The following is a 20,131-nucleotide window of genomic DNA, read 5'->3' as shown; positions in this document are numbered from 1 at the left end:
CAATTACTCCCAACGTTCTACTAACGGTTTCCTAGGAAGAGTGGGCAATAGAGGATGATAGGATAGGAGACAATTTAAAAATAAAATAATATTAAAATGGTCAAACATACTAACAATTTTATGAATATTTTTTTCCTGAAAAAGAAAACAAAAGAGGTTGATGCAAATCACATACCAAACAATTGTTCACATCACCAACTAAATTATGTTAATTCAATTATGAGACATTTTTTGTTGTTCAAAACATAAAATCTTGAGAAAAAAAGGCACATGATAAGGTTAGGAGATTAATTATAGTCTCCAATCTACATTGATAATAAACTATGAAATATTACCAAAACTACAAAACAAAAGAAATTTAATACACCTAAAAATACATCTATAAATTTGACCACCTTGTAGTATGCTTCACTCATTATTTCCAAAATATTTTTATTTTTCCTTTGTCACTCTTCTTTGTTTCCCTTTGCAATCATTACCCTGATCGTTCTTGAATTCGCAAGCCTTATTTCTCACTCTCGTACTCCTCCTCACCAACGACTCACCTTCTTGAGCTTTGTTATGTGCATAATATGCCCTATTCTCCAATTTTTGTTTGGCCAACATTGGTTTGCCTGCTGCTGCTAATCCACACATAATTTCGCGACATAATTAGGGTTTCTCACAATAATGGCGATGAGTTCAGGCGCGACAAAATATTGAAGAGTTTCATTCGGGTAATAAACAATGACATTGCTGAAAATCAATAAAATATCTTTAAAGAAATTGGCATTTTCCAAGTTCGAAAAACCTATCTTGTTGTAACATATTTTGAATAATGTAGATATCCATATGCTGCTTAATTTGTTTAGTATAATATATATCTTCTTGGAAAAAATATAAATATTAGCACAAATAACGAATATACAATCCATGTTTTATGATCCTTATACTGTAAATTTGACCTCACAATAATGAGTTTAAAAAGAAAAAAAAGACTTTTGGTATTAAACATGTCAGATACTCCTTTCTTTCCGATTTTATGTAACACCATTTTACTATCAATCTATTAAAAAAATATGACATATGTATATATTTGAAAATAACCAAGCTATACATTTTTTATTTTGTCATTAGTGAGAAGTTTTATAGTCACACAATTATTACAACATATCTAAGACCACAAGTTTTAGAATTCTTTGTTCCATGTAGAGTCAAAGTAAACATGTCTTTAAAGATAAAAAGATATGAGGTTCAAACTTCATCATGTTTCAATTAAGAAAATACTTTTTTTATAATAGATTAAAGAGGGAAGAACGTCACATGAAATAGAAGAAAGAAAGCATTCTTTTTAATTGTCTAAGTTTTAGTTTATAATTAAAGTACAAATATAAGTTTAAGAAACCACAACATACATATAGATTAGCAATGTATTTACCTTTCTGAGAAGTTGAGATTCTAAAAGACAATAATGCTTGTGAGATTTCACCACATCAAGAATTTTTATGAAATCTTGATTAATATTCTCCATTTTGTCATTAGGATTTATCATCTCTTTTTTTCTTCATTTAACTTTATTCTTTCTTCAGCTTCTTATTTGAAAAAAATCAGAATTTTTTTCCTACATAAACATATCATAATTAAAGATACCAATAATCATATTACCTTTTTGTTGTCAATTTATAATAAAACAATGTGGATATATAATTTCACTCTCATATTGCTATTAGTGAAAATTATAAACACTTGATGGAAATGAAGGATAAAATATGCATTCGAAGAGAGATTATAAATAATCTTACAGACTCTTGGAGAAATAAAGATCGTAACATACAAAGAATTGCTAGTTGGAGAATCTTAATAGCTATGTTGGTTGACTAGCTGAATTTTTAATTTATTGGTGAGGGTTTGACCCTACCTTGTAATCCCCTCCTCCATTTTCTCTTTCTCTAACTCCAATTTTATTTTATTTTATTTATTAAAATAAAGAAGAATTTTTAGTTTGGAAAGTCACCAAAAATAATATAAAGTTTTTTCTCTTGGGAGAATTAAGCAATTTGACTTATCAAAATTTATTTTTTCCTTTTTAGGTTTTTTTAAGTGTACCAAAAAAAATAGATTTACAACATAATTTGGACAATAAACGTAGCCAAAATTAATGAATAATTATTTGGGGCCAATTATCAAAGCTAACAATCAATTAGTGATTTTATAAGAAAAACATGAATTAGCGAGGAAATTTGTTATTAAAAAATATATAGTTAATGGTATTGTTTAACAAATTTCCCTAAATATTTTAACAATGGAGTTTTGATATTTAGTGATAGTGGTTTTTTTTTTCTGGTAATAGTAAAATGGAATCAAGAACATTTTATTTGAAAAAAATAAATTAAAAAAATTAGTGCATATTGTATCAATTAGTGATACTTTATTTGTGATCCGACACCTAAACTTTAGAAAAGATAATATATCTTTGGATATATTTTGTATCTCCTAAGAAATTTCATTTTTTATAAAAACCATCATATAAATGTGGATCAAACAAAACATTAGTGAAAACTCATAATTCTTCAAACATCATAAGTAAAGAATAATTAAAAAGGAAAAAAAGAGGGATTTATGAAAAAGATGGAGTATCCGTTAGTTTGACTTGCTCTGACCAATAATCTCAATAAGTCTTTGTAAGTTTATTTGTCATCAACATATGAATGCACTCACATCATCTTCTTCTTCTTCAGTAATGTCTGATATAGACAGTTAGAACGCCTTTTTAAACTCTCATACTCGACCTGACATTCTACATACGAAAATTGAAGAATACATCGATGTCGATCAGGAATGAAATTTGAGAATTTGACAGCCATCATTTTCCAATTTTCTAATCCATGGTGTCGCACTGAACCTGCCAACACCATATCTTCTTTAACTTTCTCCATTTTTAAAGAAAAGTTGTGTTTTTTTAGAGGAACTAACACTTGGTGAATTATGATCCAATTTTTTTCTTCTTAAAATAGGCATACCTCGCGTTAATGGGTGGTTATTAGATTTGGTAAAACGTTTATTTTAGTCAAATATAGGTTGAATGAATCAAGACCAGCTAATGCAAATGTGACAAAAAGAAATAAGTTCTTTTTTTCTTTGATATCTTCTCATAAAAATCGTGATATATAAATTGTATTTACTTTTCTTAAAATAACATTTTTTTTTTACGATATTAGTGTTTTAAATTGTTCATTTTTTTTCAAGTTGAATTTGAAAATTTTACTCAGTTTTTTTAAAAGAACTTTTCAATTTTATAAAATTGGAAATGAAGCAACGGTTTACAAAACACTATTGATGTCAGCTTCCCGCTCTAAGTCTGTAGAAATCTCTATTGATTTACCTGACTCACCACACTCATAGTAGGACTAGGAACAAACATATACTGACAAGTATCCGAATATATTGAATGGTCATCATAACCTGAAAACCTCTAACAGCAATCCTGATAAGTTTTGACCCGAGTTGTAGAAGCCTTGTCCAGAATAATCTCCCTCAAACGCTTGAATAGCTGCATGAACATGTACACTGAACTGAGGATGAAAACCCCTCCTTAAAGATCCCCTACCTCGAGATGAGGTACCACTAAAATAACAAGAACTGCAAGACCTCTTGTCCGTCAAATCCCTAAATTCCTTGCGGCAAATAAGCTCAACCTCCATGGCCACCTCGATTACTCTTTGAAAAGAAACTCTAGACGAGGTTGTCTAATAAGTTACTACATGGATATGATAAGTCAAACTTCTCATGCATTGACAAATTCTTGGTCTTAACTGGCAAAATCACCAAAGCATAGTGAAACAAGGCATGAAATTTTGTCCCAAAATCAATCTGAAATACCATCTTAAGTCAAGTGCTCAAACTAACTCCACTTCTCCTCTTGCAAGTTACAAGGAATGAACTTGTTAGTCTAGTATCAACATCAGACCGCGACCACTTCTTAGATAGGCCACACATGTGAAAAAAAGTGTAATCCACTCTGTGGGACTCCACCAACACCACATTTTGTAACGTCTCATGACAACTCACAAGAAAGTCATAACGGTTCTCTCCTTGTCCAATGTGAAACTGAAGTAGATCTATTTTCCAGAACATCTCAAACCTCTTATGCTCCTCATTAGGCAACATATCTGGGCATAACTCATACACCAACACCCGACGAAGACATAAAATCACATCTAAAAGTTGTTGCGGCTGGATCCTAAAATTTTTAGTTTGGGTGTTGATCACGAATCTATTTTTCTTTCTTGGTCTAAGAATAGTCCAAAGTACCAGGTAACCTATCAGTCTAACTGATCCCCACATTATAATTAACATTACAAACAAGATCGGGGACAACATCCACTGAGTTGCAATGAACAAAAGAGAAATTAAGGGACTTATATTGGAACTTAGGAGGAAGGAGTCTTGGAAGAAGGGGTTTGAAAGAGTAGGGATAAAGCGATCATCTACCTCAACATGGTTCTTGAGAAGTATCTCATAAAGCTTAACATTTTGGTTTCCATGAACTCATTTTGAACTTTCAAGGAGGCCAATTCTTCTCCACCTGGTCCCTCTGTTTTTGCTAATTGCACCTGAACATGCATGCAAGCAATCTCTGCATTCCCGTTGGCTAGTGTTACTACTATGGATTCCAACTCATGTTTGAGTTGCTCATGTTCACTCAATAGTTCAGACACCTTGCTCATGTTCCCTGCCTTTCCTTCAACACTTTCACACTCAATAAAAGTGTTCAAAGATATAGTCTGCTTCACAATGCCTCTTACTCCATGTTCAAAGGGAATTTTAAAGTGTTTGAACACCTTTGTTAGCAAATACTCATAGCACATGCCATGTTTTCAATCTATAACAAACATGGTCTTGTGCATATGCTCTAGCATGATGGCAGGGAGATTGACTAACTCAATTGTGCTCAAGGCTCAATAAGGAGCAAGTCCGCATTAGAGGAAACAATTCTCTTTTCACACCTAGGCAACACCACCTTATTGATAAACTCAAAGAACAATTGATACTTATTTTTGAGATACTCTTAAGGAATACCTTCATAACTTTGATTGAGAAGTTGCTAATTTCCTAAACAAATTCCTTTGACGGGGACTTTTCAACAATTGTCTGGATTCCTTCCCTTGGCACTTGCAGAATTTTCCCCAAAATCTCCTTATTCAAGTGGAACCGCATGTTGCCTACTTGAGTATTTAGGCTCCCATCTTCAGTAAATACCATCTTGTAGAAGAATTCCCTCACTTATGATTCATGCAGTATAAGCACATGTACTGTAAAAAAATGTGTCCAGCTTTGTATCATTACAGCATGGACCAAGCTTCTTATCCCTGGCTTTGTATTTATTTCAAGATCAAACACACTTTCATTGAGAACATTCGAAGTTCTCAAGATCTCGATCCTTTCCTCCTTTGTCAATTCCTTCTCATCCTTCCTTTTCCTTCCAGATGAACATGATTCCTACATTTTCCTCTTCACAGTTTCTTTTTGCCTTCCCTTTGTAGGCAACCTTTTTCCTTTCCCTTTTGATTCATTCTTCTACTGTGCTTGAGGCTTTCTTATCCTTGGTTTTTTGTTTGGCAAAGTTTTCGTACAACAATAGCTATCACTCGAGTATTGGTATGGCCCCATTTGAGGCATTATATGGGAGGAGATGTAGGTCTCTCATTGGTTGGTTTGATGCATTTGAAGTGAGACCGGCCTTGGGGTACCGATCTTTTGAGGGAATCGTTAGAGAAAGTAAAATTCATTTAGGAGAAGCTTCTAGCAGCTCAGAGCAGGTTGAAGGAGTATGCAGATCGGAAGGTCAGGGATTTGGAGTTTTTGGAGGGTGAGCAAGTCCTGCTGAAGGTGTCACCCATAAAGGTTGTGATGCGGTTTGGTAAGCTTAGTCCATGATATATTGGGCGATTTGAAGTTCTTAAGCGTGTTGGGGAAGTGGCCTATGAATTGGCCTTGCCTCCAAGGTTGTCAGGAGTGCACCCGATATTTCATGTGTCTATAGTGAAAAAATATCATGGTGATGGAAACTACATTATTCATTGGGATTCGGTCCTACTTGATGAGAATCTGTCTTATGAGGAGGAGCTTGAGCCTGTAGCTATTCTATATAGGGAGGTCCGCAAGTTGAGGTCAAAGGAGATTGCATCTATCAAGGTTCAGTGGAAAAATCGGTATGTTAAAGAGTCCACTTGGGAGAGTGAGGCTGATATGCAAGAAAGATATCCACATTTTTTTGTCGATTTAGGTAACCCTTCTTACCATCACCTTCTTTTGATCGTTCGAGGACGAACGATGGGTAAATTGGTATCTAAATGTAACGACCCATTAGGTCGATTTTGGTACTATAGCTTCTTCTTTCATAAAAGACTCTTCCGATAAATTCTAAATGGGTATTTTGGACTATTTGTAACTATAGTTATTTATATAACTAATGAGGTAATTTTAATAATTAATTTAGTCAGGGGATAAAGAAAATAACATTAAAATTAGTAGTGAGCCATTTTTACCAGTTTTATAATTGGTTGTGTATAATAATTAGGATAAATAAATAATCTATAAAAGAAAAACGAAAGAAAACTAGGCGAGAAACTTTACCTGCGTCGTCTAACAAGGAAGACCGACATCGAGGTAATGTTTTGAATCTTCAATGTCCTTATTTAATGGTAGGGGGTTAAATATTATATAATAATATTTCATGGTTAGATATGAATTGAAAGTGGGTGTTAGCGGATGTGCTGGGAGTTTGGATTTTGAATAAGAAAGTGAGGGTGATAATGAATTAGTTGATGGATTAATGATTAGTCAATCATTGGCTGATGATATGATAAATTTGGCTTATAGTATATGATAAATTTGGGTCAGAGTTGTTGTCACTAGTTTTCAAAGCCAGTGGCTTTAATCTTGAATTTTATTACGTTGTCATCATATTATAAATTGAGTTTTAATATATTGAGATATGTAATTAATATTAGGTGTATTGTATAATTCGAATATCATTAAAGTGATGATAATTAGAGCAATTGAGACTTATCCTTAGGCTTGAACTTTAGGAAAGTGACTATAGATTTGGGTGAGTTTTTGGGTCTAGGCTAGACATATAGTAATATGGGTGTCTATAGACTCGTTTACTTATGAATTATGTATGTTTAATAGATTGAAAATGTTCGAAGGCATTGAAGAAAGGAAAAGTTTTGAAGAATTAGCTTGCTCGACTTCGATTCCTCGGTGGAGGTAGATTAGGGTTTATTCTATGTGATAGATAGACTCTTAATAGTGATTGATAATCATTGAGTGATATTGTGAATTTCTTTATGTACTTGGTTGTGTGGTTTGGACAATCTATGTGTTGTTTGTGATTCGTCTGAAATCCTGAGACGGTGAAATTTATAATCTTGAACTTTCTATATCAAAGTGATGCCTTGAATAAAGAAGGCTTGATGAAATATTGTTAATGAAGTGAAAAGTGGTGATAATAAACGATAAATTAACGATATATTTGAATCGGGTGCCACGAGCCGGCATGATGTTATTGGATCGGGTGTCACGTTCCGGCACGGCAACATTAAAGGAAAACATATATAAACAATGTAATGTACTAAAAAAAAATAACGTAATGTACTCCCTTTGGGCAGCCAACTGTGGGAAAAAGACACACAGTGAGAATATAGAGAAAGAATAACCGTAAAGGCAGTAATTTGCTAATCTTTGCAATTAAATGGGCGAAAAAAAAATATTGCTACTCCCTTTGGGCAGCCAAAACTGGATAGGAAGTTCATAGAGGTTGTAATGACCTTCATGACAGCATATTTTGAGGTTTATGACATATAACAGTTCTATGTTTCAGATTTCACTGCCATTTAAATTGATCAAGACACTTGAAACAATTCGAACCCCCTGAGGAGATTCTTCTACAAAAAAAAAAACGTTATGCCGTAAAAGAAGAGAAACTTTCTAGTTGCAACTCTGATATTAGAGTTTGGGTAGATTCCTCCTCGAGTCATAAGCGGTTGCAAGGTAAACACTTGATCAAAACCATAGCACTATAAATAGCTTTAGTTTAACTCTCATGGTGGGCATCAAAAAAGAGAGATAAAAGTTTCTCCTCATGAGCTGGGTCCACAACAGTTTTAGGAGAAGAATGAAGTAAATGATTCCCTGGAATCACAAAGCTAGCTTGACAATGCATATGGTAAGTAGATTTACTTTACCTGATTATGACCCATTGCAGGAGCAGCAGCATATATCACTTTTGCACCAACTGCGATATGATCAGAAGGCAAGCCAACATTTCTTTCCTTCTGATTTGAACAATAAATGGTGCCTCGAACACTCGTTGAAGAATATCCCTTTTCTGGTCTGATGTGCTTCAGGAGATCTCTATACTTAATGGTAATTCCATTTTTGGAATACTTCTTATGAGAGTAAACGTGATGTCTAACATAGAACAGCAAGTTACCTGCCAAAAGGAATTGAAATAATTATGTATATCCATTGAAGAGAACAGCAGACCATCAAAACAACTCTGCAACAACAAGATTTGACATGATGATCTTATACAGTAGGAGTATTCCAACAGAAACTGTGCATTTTCAATGAGAAATACTTTCTCACCTACAACCAGGCCTATCCAAGAAAACATAATCAAATGATAGTTTTCGAATCAGATAAAAGTTTGGTTCATTAATTACACTACTAAAAAAAAAGTAAAAAGAGACCAAAAAAGGAGACATCATGAGGTCTTTTTTCCGGAAAAAGAGACCGAAAAAGCGACCTCAATAATAGGTCACTTTCATGATTCAAAGTTCACTCAACCTCCAACTTCATGAAACTAATGTAACATACTTGTAAATACTTGGTGTTTCCATTATTTTAATAATCAAATTGTAAACTTGTTCTACTTAATCTTGAAGCATTTTGAAAGAATATTGGCTTCAAGTTAGAGTTATCTTTTCACGACTGCAAGCAAAAGTTATTACATAAAATAGTTGTCACAAGCATTATGAAAGGCACTCAACTGACTTACGTTTGCATGTGCTAAAAAGGACATATCCTCCTGCTTGTGAGCCTTCTATGTTGTTGATGTTGATTCTGTGGTTGTGGGTAGCGTTAGGATACTTAAGAAAAGAAGTGGAGGAGGGACAAAGGGTAGGGTCTATGGTTTGGGAGAAAATAGCCTTGCAACTAAGTGAAACATTTACCTTAAAAAAGACTAGAGCCCATTTGGATTGACTTTTTTAAAGTGTTTTTAAGCTTAAAATAGCTTAAGTACTTTTGGAGTGTTTGGATAAGTTAAAAAAGTGCTTATAAGCACTTAGTTTTAACTAAAATGCTAAAAATAGGCCAAAAACCCATAAATTCTATAGCTTTTGGCTTATAAGTCAAAAATGAAAAGTCAACCAAACAAGCTCTAAAGCTAATACCAAAAATTTTCAAACAATCATGCAACCTTCACCTAATATTTAAAATAAAACTTGCAATTGCTTAATGGTAAAGGTGATAGTTAATAGAAGACCATCATATTTATTTTGTGGAACATGGAATAGAAATTTGATCGACAAGACAATTAAGTTGGCAAGACCAATTCATAACAATTCATAGGACAGAGTAAGTAAGTATCAACTTTTAATTATAAATCACCCATACTTAAAATTTATAAACTTTTTTCCCAATGAACAGGTCCAATAAACAAAATTTGTATGTTCCTCTTTGATTATGAATGAAAATGACCTTGTTGTTGCTGACTTGTCTCATTACTTTATCCATCTTTTACTTATGCTTAGTGTTGTCCAAGCGTCCATGAATTTTTTTGAACTACATTTTTGTTAACTTGGTTTACTGCTTTAACTCTTTTTATGACGTCAAAAGGGGGAAAATTGATAAGGATATGAGATCTGTTAGTAGTTTCTTGAAGAGGACATGGTCATGCTGATATGGGGAACTGATGAAAAAGGGAAGAAGTTGAGTAAGTTTGTCATCCTCAAAAAAGGGAGAAAATGTTATTTTGAGCTAACTCGGAAGTTTTTATGATTTAACAAACTTTGGGATCTAATAGGTAACCAGATCCCAGGTGAGACTAAGAGTTCCGTTACTTGAAAAGGACAATTGTCTAAAAGTTGCAACAATGTCACTGTTGTGGTTGGTGCACGTCTGTTTGTAGAGCAACAGTACTCTCAGCCAATGGCATTGTTTCAAAAAAATTTTTGTCTATCTTATATAAGTCTCTTCTCCAATGTTACAACATAGTTTTTGCATCCTGAAATTAACAAAAGCAAAAGCCATTCTTGAGTGAAATATTTCTCAAAGAACAACAGCGAGACCTGATAGAGTTATCTTTGTTCTTAGTTGTTATTAAGCTTCATATTTCTGTGTTTATTCTTGTAAGATATATTCCTAAGTTATAAAGGAATTAGATCAGTTTCAATCCTCATCATTTTGTATCATAGCTAGAGTTAGCTATGTCTGGCTCTTAAATTCTAGATCGACTAGAGTTAGTTGGTCTAGTGAGCCATAGAGTTATTGCTCTGAATTGAGTAACATAGTTGCTACATTAAGGGGGAAGGGATTAAGAGGTTAATTCCTAGATTACTAGAGTTTGTAATCAGAATCTTTGATACTTTTGATGATAATGGGGTTGTGTTGAAATCCTATGTGACATGTCGTGGTTTTATCCTCCCTTGAGCAAGGGGGTTTCCACGTAGGAGATCATGATCGTACATCTGGTGGATTTCATGGAACCAAACATGGTAATAGAAGCATTAAGAATATTGGGGTCTATGTGGAGGCCATCACATCCTCCACAGTCGCACCAAGGCGATATACTCGAAATGGGTTAAAAGGGAACAAATTTAAATCAAAATATATAGTTTTTATCTTAATAAAATACAATTTTATTGGGACTAGTTACTAGTTGGCAAAGAATTGCATGAAATACAATGTTTTTAGTGATGGCACATATTGTTCGATTGAATGATCTAAAGATTCAAGTTTGTGTCCGATTTATGTTTATCAGATGAATTTATTTCTACATCTGGTCAAGTTTCAAAGGAAGAAAAGTCATGTCTTGTTATTTATAGAATAACAAACACTTTATGCAATGATCATAAACTATGAAAGATAAAGAATTAAAGTTAAGAGCTTTAAGGATGAAGGGTGTCTAAAATACATCATACATAAAAAGTGGTCTTCTGAAGGATAAAGATCAAGTTGAATACCAGGAGGTTACACACTAATGTCTTTTCTTGTGCCTTTTCATTATCTTAATAATTCTATGTTCCAATTTTACAATTATAATTGAAAACCGTGTTGAATATTGAGTTGACAACATTATGTATATTACGGACAGTCCAATAACTAGACCACAATCGTAACCCATGAGAACCGTCTGCCAACTGATCATTGGTGAATCTCCTTCTTATTCTTGATCTAGCTCAGTTGGAGTTGTCGGTTTTGGTATCCTATCATCACCGCCACAATATTTTGAGAGTGGCAATCCTCGTAGTCCATCATTTCCTTGGTATGACCTTTTCTCAAATGTATCAAAAAAAAATATTCCTTTGGGGATGCATCCAACAAGATGATTGTGAGAGAGATTTAAGACTTCAAGAAATGTGAGGGATGCAAGTTGATGAGGAATTTCTCAGATCGTTTTGTTAGATGAGAGATCCAATGATTCGAGAACAAATAAATTTGCAATGTCCCTGGTATATGAGCTTCCAAGACGTTATCAGATAAGTTCAACCCACGAAGTCCAATGAGATCTCCAATAATTGGATGGAACTGGACCAGGTAGGTAATTGGATGAAAAATCCAGCCATTCAAGTTGTGTATATGACTTCTGTTAAAGGATAAGAACTCAAGTTGGCCACCGAAGTTGTTATTTCCAACTGATAAGTCCTTGAGCTTTCCAAATCTAAAGAAATCGGAAATTGGTCGTTCAAGATGGTTTTACCAAGGTCCAAAGCCTCTATATTGGTGAGATTCCATAGAGGTTTAGGAATAAGCCCGAGAGATTACAATCACTCATGTCCAAGTCATAAAGTGAAGGGATTAGACATGAAGAATATGAATGCAACAAATTAAGATGCGTCAAACTAGAAAACTCACTAAATTTAGGTGAAATGAGCGATCTAGCGAATGTGTGGTTGATTTATAACTTTATATCTTAGGAGTAGGACAGTCAAGAATGTATGGATCATTCAAGACACATTAGCATGGAGTACTCTTCGTGTTTGTACCGAGGTTAGAAACCCACATCCTTCTCAATAGAATAGATGGGACAATTCGGGTGGTGATTAGCCCTCCCAAATGTTATTATTGTTGAGATGGATTGGGTCAAGACACACTAAACAATGGGTACCCAAATTTGAAGTTTCACCATATCAATATAGTTTTTTTCTTTTTGAAAATTTGCTATACAAGCTTTTGACAACAAATCCATCAAAATTAAAACATGAAACAATGAATATATAAAAATCTTAGTTTTTTTACCATCAAAATTCTAAAATAAATTTAAAAAAATTACCTCTTTTTGCAAAATTTTAGCCCCATTGTTTTTTTAAATTCCAACCACAGGGAGGGGGAACTCATTACCCCCTTCCCCCCTCCCTCGTCCTCATCGAATGTTTTGGTAGGTCAATTAGGTGCAAAGTTTAAGTTGAATTTTTTTTTGGGGGTAAGGGTGTGCAAAAATCACTATGGTTTATGACTGAAAATTGAACGTAAAATTAAGAAGATTACAATTGAAAATAAACTGAAGAAAATTTTTTATCTTCAGGATGAGACATGTATATCTCGCTCTTTTTAAGAAGATTCAGGCCCACGTTAAATAAATCTTTTCATCAGTCCAGTAGTAATCCTCTTGACTTGTTCCCTCTAGGATACAACAAAGCCCGACCACAAAGTACAACTCAACATACACTAGACAAAAGTTGAGTCAAAAGCTCAATAAAAAAACACCCCCCTTCAACTAATAAGAACTTTCTCTTTTTACTCAATTTTATGCACTCTATATTTTCTTATACACAAAATCAAAGTAAGATCATCACTATTTACCGAAGGGGAGAATTCTTCCTTGTAATGAATAGGAAGATTATGAGGTAAATAAATGGCCTAAAACGAGGTTGCATGAGTTACAAGGCATAAAAAGGTAGAATAATGAGTGAAATAATAGAGTATAAATAAGAAGTTATGGTCATGGCTGACCACATTCAGTCACTAAAAAAAGGCAATTACTCCCAATGTTCTGCTAACACAAGAGGTTGATGCAAACCATAAAACCATAGAGATAAAAAAAACAAATGACAAGGGTTAGGATATTTATTATAGTCTACAATCTATATTGATAATAAACTGTGAAATATTACCGGAACAATGAAACAAAAGAAATTTAATACACCTGAAAATCATATAAACTCGACCACCTTTTAGTAAGCTTCACTCATTATTCCCAAAATATTCTTATTTTTTCTTTGTCGTTCTTCTTTGTTGCCCTTTGTAATCATAATCCGGATCGTTCTTGAATTCGCAAGCCAGCTTATTTCTCACTCTCACTCTCCTCCTGACTGATGACTCACCTTCTTGAGCTTTGTTACGTGCCTTGTATGCCCTTTGCTCCAATTTTTGGTTGGCGCTGCAGGTAATCCACACACAATTTTGCGACAAAATAGGGGTTTCTTACCCATTTCTCTCATAATATTGGCTCTGAGTTCTAGCGCGATAGAATACTGAAGAGTTTCATTTGGGTAATAAACAATAGCATTGTTGAAAATAAACAAGAGATCTCTAAATAAGCTGGTGATTTTCACGTTCGAATAAACATCTTGTTCTAACTTGTTTTTAATAATCTGTAAATCCATATGCTGCTTAATTTGTTTAAAATAATATAGATCTTCCTGAAAAAATATAAACATTAGCACTAATAAGGAATATATGTATAATCCATGTTTTATGAAGATTATACTATAAATTTGACCTCACAGCGAGTTTAGAAAGAAAAAAAAATGACCTTTGGTATTAAACATGTCGATATTCCCTTCTTTCCGATTGTAGCACTATTTTATTATCAATCTGTTAAAAATAAATGACATATGTCTATATTTAAAAATAATCAAGCTATAAAATTTCTATTTAATCATTAGTGAGAAGTTTAATAGTCACACAAATATTACAATGTATTTAAGACCACAAGTTTCAGAATTCTATGTTTTGTGTTGAGCCAAATTAAATATGTCTTTAAAGATAAAAGGATGTGAACTTTAAAGCTAATCATGTTTCAATTAATAAAATACTATTTCTTTTTCTTAATAGATAAAAGAGGAAAGAACATGGGAAATCGAGATTTAAAATATGAGGATAACAAACCACAATATATAGATTAGCAATGTATTTACCTGACTGGGAAGTCGAGATTCAAAAAAACAACGATGCTTGTGAGATCTCACTACATTAAGGAATTTTATGAAATTTTGATTAATATTCTCCATTTTTTCATTAGATTTATCATCACCTTTTTCCTCATTTAACTTTATTGTTTCTTCAGCTTCCTGTTTGAAAATATTTGGAGAATTTTTCCTACATAAACATAAAATAAATAAAAATATCAGTCATTAGATTACCATCTTGTTGTCAGACTTATAATAAAAAATGTGGATATATAATTTCAGCCACATATGGCTATTGATGAAAATTATAAACACTTGATAGAAACCATCAAGAAGAATAAAATATGCATTTGAAGAGAGATGACAAATAATCGTACAGACTCTTTGAGAAATAAAGATCCTAACATACAAAGAATTGCTAGTTGGAGAATCTTAGTAGCTTTATTTTTTTACCAGCTAAATTTTTAATTTACAGTTGAGGGTTCAACTCCTACCTTGTAATCCCCTTCTCCATTTTACATTTTCCTAACCTCAATTTTGTTGTATATTTTAAAATAAATAAGAATTTCTGGTTTTGAAAGACGCCATCAATAATATGAAGTTTTTTCTTTTGGAAGATTTAAGCAATTTTACTTATCAAAATTTAGTTTTATCCTTTTTAGTTATTTTTCAGTGTACCAAAAAAATAAATTTACAAACATTAATTTGGACAATAAAAGTACAAAACTAATGAATAATTATATGGGGCCAATCATCAAAGCTAACTATCAATTAGTGATTTTTATAAGGAAAAAGCTTAATTAGTTATGAAATTCGTTGTTAAAAAGTATATAGCTAATAATATTATTTGAAATTTTGTCCTAAATATATTAACAATGTAGTTTTGATGTTTAGTGATAGTGGTTATTCTTTTCTCTTCCTTTTTTTTTGTAGTAATGATAAAATTGGAATCAAGAACACTTTATTTGAAAAAAAAAATGAAATATTTTAGTGTAGATTATACCAATTAGTGATACTTTATTTATGCCCCAATTCAAAAGCTTTAGAAAAGATATATATCTTTGAATATATTTTGTGTCTCCTAGATAATTTTGTTTTTGTAGAAATCATCATATAAATGTGGATCAAACAAAAAATTAGTGAAAACGCACAATTCTTCAAATATCATAAGTAAAAAACATGAGAAGGGAAAAGAGAGGGAGTTCTGAAAAAGATAAATCATATTGAAGTGGAGTATCCCCTAATTTGACTTGCTCTGTCCAATAATCTCTATAAGTCTTTGTAAGTTTATCTGCCATCAAATTTATGAATCTACTCTCATCATCTTCTTCTTCAGTAAAATTTGTCTGATATAGACTCTTAAAATGCCCTTTTAAACATTCGTACTTGACCTGGCATTCTACAGAGGTATATTGAAGAATACATCGAAATCGTTTGGAAATGGAATTTGAGAATTCGGCAGCCACCATTTCCCAATTTTCTAATCCATGGCGACGCACTGAACATGCCAACACCATATCTTCTTCAACTTTCTCCATTTTTTAAAGAAGGTTTAGAGTTTTTCAAAGGAACTAAATCACTTGGTAAATTTATAATCCATTTTTTTCTTCTTAAAATGGGCATACCTTGCATTAATTAGTAGTGGTTATATTTGGTAAAAATCTTATTTTGGCCAAATATGAATTAAATGAATCAAGACCAGCTAATGTGAATGTGGCAAAATCAAAAAAGTTGTATTCACTTTTCTTAAAATAACATATTTTATTTATTTACCATATTAGTGTTTTGTTATGAATTTGGAAATTTTACTCCTTTTTTAAAAAAAATATTGTCAATTTTTATTTTTATAAAAATAGAAATGAAGTGACCGCTTTACAAAACACTGTTAATGTCGGTCTCCCGCTCTAAGTCTAGAGCACTCTCTATTGATTTTTCCTGACTCACCAAACTCATAGCAGGACTAGGAACCACAATACACTGAGAAGAATCTGAATATTTTGAATGAAAATAAATTTTAGAATATAGTACACAAGTAAAACTGAACAAGAAAGTGTTAAACTAACCTTATTAATAATGCTCTAAAAATCTAAATTTGACTAATACTCTACTATTTTATGTGGTTATTTAATATTATGGGTAGCATAAAAACACTATCTTGATTAGTGACAATGAACAAGTAAAATGAAACATTTATTTTCAGTATAGGGAATACTCCCTCCGTCCATCTTTACTTGTCCATTATACTCACGGATCTTACATGGTACCTGAGATTCCACGATGCTTTTAGCACTTGGAATTTCTTGGAGTTGTAGTGCTAGATTATGTTGTTACAACACATCTCTATTTCAAATATTCAAGACTGATTCCAAGACTAATTACTTATTTGCGGTCTACATTTGTAAATGATGAATGTTATGCTCAATCTGCAGTTAAGGTTATCATGCATGAGCACATTCTTCATGCCTCGCCAGATCTGCAAAGGCAGATGTTTTGTACTGTTGAGGATTTTGAGAAATTGGATCTTGTGTCCACGTTTGGATGGGAGAGTGAAACTACTTTTCCAAATGTGCTTGGAGATGTTATTGAGTCCCTTGCTAGAGTGTGATCTTTGTTGATACTAGCTTCTATAAAGATGCTACATTTCTAAGCATAAGACCTCTACTCGAATAGTCGATCAAAAAATAAAACTCTATCCAACAAGACAGTGAAGTGAACTATGTGACCCAAAAAAAATTCATGCGACAAGAATTCGACATTTGAGACATAAAATTATGTGGGACTCTACATGATGTGTCCAATTACATTTAAGGTTCTTGGAGACTACTTACCCTAAACTCTAGCTCACACACATATAAAATGTAATATATTTCCTTGAATAGGCATCTCAAAAATTTCATATTTATATTCATAAAGTGATCAAGATGTGGGTGCACTTTACTTGACAACCAAATATTTTAACAAGATCCATAAAACCCTTTCACGGAGATCAAATAAATCCTAAGGAGGTCCACATCATCCTTAGTTTGAGTGACACTAACAGCCCTTGAATCACGGAGAAATCTTAAGAGAGAGGAATCAAGGAATAAACATATTTGTACTCACAATCTTTATGAATAAAATCATTCTTTTTTATTTATTATGTGATTGCAATATATTTTTTGTATTTGAGAAAAAATATTGCAAATATATTGGCACGCCCAGTGTGACCCAATTTACCCTTCATCTCTTCTCTCACAAATCAAATGAAAATTTGAAGCCACAAACCACAAAGATAGAAACCCCATTTTTGTGGGTACTTCAAGTCTCGTCTTTGAGTGTATCAAGTTTATACTCTAACAAGCCTTGAAGTAGGGGGCATTTATAAACACAAAATTTTTGTGGAATTCTATGAGATGATTACCCTTCCTCAAGAAAAGTGTGACAATTTGGAAAGTCACGATTAGTGGGAACATCCTCCTGAACGAGCTCAACACACTTTGTAGCTTAGGACGAGTTTAAATTGGGTTTCAATATCATTGTTGTCAATGTACGCAAATCATTCTCATTCAAATTACCAAAATTCTAGTATTAAATGTCTCAAAATTTAATAGGTCGCCCAAATATTTTAATATAGAAAAAAGATTATTAGTTTTCTTTTATGTCCTATATTTTTACATAGGCTATATAGATCACTGCGGTCCAAGCCTAGTGACACTTTGCATTAGGTATCTGGACAATAAGAACTCCTACGCACCCAGTGCAACACACAATGCTAACAAGTTTTCTTTTATGTCCTATATTTTTACATAAGCTATGGATCATTGTGGTCCAAGGCAAGTGACACTTTGCATTACGTATCTGGTCAATAATAACTCATGCACACCCAATGCTAAATAATTAAAAACCAAGTTAAATAAAATTTAAGTGAATATCAAATCTAGCAGTATATTGATCATACTAGTATAAAAGGTTTACATTATTAGGTATTATGTGGAAGTAATGATAAAGGCATTTGTCAAAAAATATTGATATAAACAACAACTACATGTCAATTCTAAGCTAGTTGGGGTCAATTCTCTTGGTTTTTTGGATCAGGGCGAGGAGGAATGGATGTACAAGTGACATGTATAAGGTCTACTTCCAATCCCCATACTACCTTAATCTAATAATTAAATCATGAAGACATAAAGAACTTCACAGATTGGAGGTACACCAAAATTCAATTAATACCTACCTAGAATAGTAGGGTTCATGGATCATAATAAAAAGGCAATTTAATATATTGTTCACTACAGGAAAATTCCTTTTGCATCAGAAATATATTTTTTTAGCATTCAATCAAAACATTACCTGGTCGTCAAGGAAGTGAGTTGAGAACCACGAGGTATCAAATACAATTTTCAGCGGTGGCAAAAATGTAGGTGATTTCTTCTATTTATGCTTTGAAGGATAGACTTACCGAGTATCACAATCAAGAAAGCATGGTTTAGAAATATAAAGGAAGAGGGAGAAATATCAATTGATGTAATTCTAGACGCAAGAACAATAAAGTGAACCACAATCAAGCAAACAAAATATACTATTAAGAAATAGAAAAAAAGACAGAGATTTAGAAGTAAAAAAGTACGGTCTAGCAACTAAAAGACATTTAATTACTAGAATAAAATCTAACCTAAAATAAACCCTAGTTTCTACTATTTATAATAATAGATAAACTAACCTAAGCTAGTTACAATAATACCCGTGTGCTAAACCCAAGGAAAGTCTAGCCTATTAATTATTTAAAATTTAGTCATCATATATATATGAACAATGCCTATTATACTGTTTGAGGTTATTCTCATTATTTTAAGTCAAACTTCAACAAATATTGTGTGTGCATCTCCATGCTTTTGGGAGATAAATATTACATAGAAGGTATGAGATGACCCCAAAGGCACTTGATCGATCTTTATTCTCGTCTGATTAATTAATTTCTACAAAAGATCTATCTGACTATGAAGTGAATGATTTGATCAATGAATATTCATTTTTTTCTTCAATGTCGAATGAATTCGCACCAATTAATCAACTCCGATCGAACTAATCAAACCCCAAAACAAATTATAAATTTTATTTAGGATTCTAGGAGACAAAAAATTGTTTGCAACAAATCTTATATATGGAAAATTAACTCCAAACACAATATAAATATGAAGAAACAAGAATATTTTATTAATTAACACTTTGGGTACAATTATGTCCCTCTCTTGATTCTTTTGTAGGATAATTTACAGCTAAAATGAATTTTATTTGATTGTCCATGCATGTAAAGAGGTTTTGGTGGATTTCTTTTTATTTGAAGAATTTGGTTATCAAGAACATTCCACCCACATCTTGATATCTTTGAAAATATTTCATGAATTTATGAAATCTTCAAGATCCCTCACTAAGGGATATATTACCCTTTATATAGTGTAAGCTATGAGTACTTTTCAAGAATACTAACTGAAATTGGACTCATCTGGTAGAGTCCCACACAATTTTGATGTCTACAAATGTCGAGTTCCTATCTCATAAAGAAACTGATTTCTTTTTTAAATAATGTTTCTGGTTACATAGTTCACTTAACTCTCTTGTTGGCTAGAGTTTTATTGTTTGAGGTGTAATCAACAGTCCCAGAAGAGGTCTTATCTTTAGAAATGTATTAATATCTTAATTTGTTGAAGCTAGAATAAACAAAGATCGCACAAACAACGGACCCAACAATATCT

This window comes from Solanum verrucosum, unplaced genomic scaffold (genome assembly GCF_900185275.1).
Source record: "Solanum verrucosum unplaced genomic scaffold, falcon-dt-bn FXZP01001241.1, whole genome shotgun sequence".
Classification (NCBI taxonomy): Eukaryota; Viridiplantae; Streptophyta; class Magnoliopsida; order Solanales; family Solanaceae; genus Solanum; species Solanum verrucosum.
The sequence above is the reverse complement of the archived record's forward strand: the minus strand, read 5'-3'. Positions refer to the sequence as shown.